Raw genomic sequence first — 2,337 nt, 5'->3', positions numbered from 1 at the left:
GACGGGGTTTCACCATGTTGACCAGGATGGTCTCGATCTCTTGACCTCGTGATCCACCCGCCTCGGCCTCCCAAAGTGCTGGGATTACAGGCGTGAGCCACCGCGCCCGGCCATAAATTTCTTATAATTAAAAAGGGGGGCTGGGCATGGTGGCTCACAGCTGTAATCCTAGCACTTTAGGAGGCTGAGGTGGGAGGATCACTTGAGGGCAAGAGTTCAAGACCAGCCCAGGCAACATTGTGAGAACCCATCTCCACCAAAAATAAAAATTTAGCAGCTGGGCACGGTGGCACACACTTACAATCCCAGCACTTTAGGAGGCTGAGGCAGGTGGATCGTCTGAGGTCAGGAGTTCAAGACCAGCTTGACCAACATGGCGAAACCCTGTCTCTATTAAAAATACAAAAATTAGCCAGGCAGGGTGACCTGTGCCTGTAATTCCAGCCACTCGGGAGGCTGAGGCAGAAGAATCACTTTAACCTGGGAGGCGGAGGTTGCTGTGAGCCGAGATCAGCCATTGCACTCCAGTCTCGGCAACAAGAGCAAAACTCTGTTTATTAAAAAAACAAAATTTAGCTGGGCGTGGTGGTGCACACCTGTAGTCCCAGCTACCTGGGAGGGAGGATTGCTTGAGCCCAGGAAGTCGAGGCTGCAGTGAGCTAAGACGGTACCACTGCACTTCAGCCTGGGTGACAGAGGGAGACCCTGTCTCACAAAAATAAAAAAGGGGAGGGAGAACTAATCAAAGGACACGATCAGAAGAGTGAGAATTGGAAGTAGACATTTGAAATTCACATATATAAGGATTAATATCCAGAACACATTAAGAATTCCTGTGACTCTCTTTCCCATCTTGCAAGATGGCGGGTGAAAAAGTTGAGAAGCCGGATACTAAAGAGAAGAAACCTGAAGCCAAGAAGGCTGATGCTGGTGGCAGAGTGAAAAAGGGTAACCTCAAGGCTAAAAAGCCCGAGAAGGGGAAGCCCCATTGCAGCCGCAGTCCTGTTCTTGTCAGAGGAATTGGCAGGTATTTCCGATCTGCCATGTATTCCAGAAAGGCCATGTACAAGAGGAAGTACTCAGCGGCTAAATCCAAGATTGAAAAGAGAAAGGAGAAGGTTCTTGCAACTGTTACAAAACGTGGTGGTGACAAAAACAGCGGTACCCGGGTGGCTAAACTTCGCAAAATGCCTAGGTATTATCCTAGTGAAGATGTGCCTCGAGCTGTCGAGCCACAGCAAAAAACCCTTCAGTCAGCATGTGAGAAAACTGCGAGCCAGCATCACCCCCAGGACCACTCTGATCATCCTCACTGGAGCCACAGGGGCAAGAGGGTGGTTTTCCTGAAGCAGCTGGCCAGTGGCTTGTTACTTGTGACTGGACCTCTGGTCCTCAATCAAGTTCCTTTGCGAAGAACGCACCAGAAATTTGTCATTGCCACCTCAACCAAAACTGGTATCAGCAATGTAAAAATCCCGAAACATCTTACTGATGCTTACTTCAAGAAGCAGCAGCTGCGGAAGCCCAGACACCAGAAAGATGAGATCTTCGATGCAGAAAAAGAGAAATATGAGATTACAGAGGAGCACAAGATTGATCAGAAAGCTGTGTACTCACAAATTTTACCAAAAATCAAAGCTATTCCTCAGCTCCAGGGCCACCTGTGATCTGTGTTTGCCCTGACAAATGGAATTTATCCTCACAAATTGGTATTTTAAATGTCCTAATAATCTAATTAAATAACTGATTATCTTTAAAAAAAAAAAAAAAAAAAAAAAAGAAAGCAAAAAAAAAAAAAAAAAAAAAAAAAAAGAATTTCTGTGACTAAAAAACACAACAAAACATCAATTCAGATTCACCGAGTGCTGTGGCTCACGCCTGTAATCCAGCACTTTGGGAGGTCGAGGCAGGTGAATCACCTGAGCTCAGGAGTCTGAGGCCAGCCTGGCCAACATGGTGAAACCCCATCTGTATTAAAAATACAAAAAGTTAGCCACACACGGTGGTGGGCACCTGTAATCCAAGTTACTCTGGAGGCTGAGGCAAGAGAATTGCTTGAACTCAGAAGGCGGAGGTTGCGGTGAGCCGAGATCATGCCACTGCACTCCAGACCGGGTGACAAGAGTGAAATTCCATCTCAAAAAAATGATAATAATAGGCAAGGGTGGGGGCACATGTTCTCAGGATCTCCTGAGGGCTGTGTCACGCACGGGTCATGGTCACTAAAAAATTAAATTATTTTATTTATTTATTTATTTTTTTTTTTTTTTTTCAGAGTTTTGCTGTTGTTACTCAGGCTGGAGTGCAATGGCACGATCTCAGCTCACCGCAACCTCC

General features: G+C 46.2%; 1 pseudogene across 1 annotated transcript; it reads left to right on the top strand.

Moving 5' to 3' along the window:
* Positions 1–690: 690 nt before the first annotated feature.
* On the top strand, positions 691–1,718 carry LOC108297319 (annotated as a pseudogene). Its single transcript, XR_005198552.1, has one exon. The product of XR_005198552.1 is annotated as a 60S ribosomal protein L6-like (transcript).
* The last annotated feature ends 619 nt before the right edge of the window (positions 1,719–2,337 follow it).

The sequence above is a fragment of the Cebus imitator genome, unplaced genomic scaffold (assembly GCF_001604975.1).
Source record: "Cebus imitator isolate Cc_AM_T3 unplaced genomic scaffold, Cebus_imitator-1.0 Scaffold792, whole genome shotgun sequence".
Classification (NCBI taxonomy): domain Eukaryota; kingdom Metazoa; phylum Chordata; class Mammalia; order Primates; family Cebidae; genus Cebus; species Cebus imitator.
The sequence above is the reverse complement of the archived record's forward strand: the minus strand, read 5'-3'. Positions and strand labels throughout refer to the sequence as shown.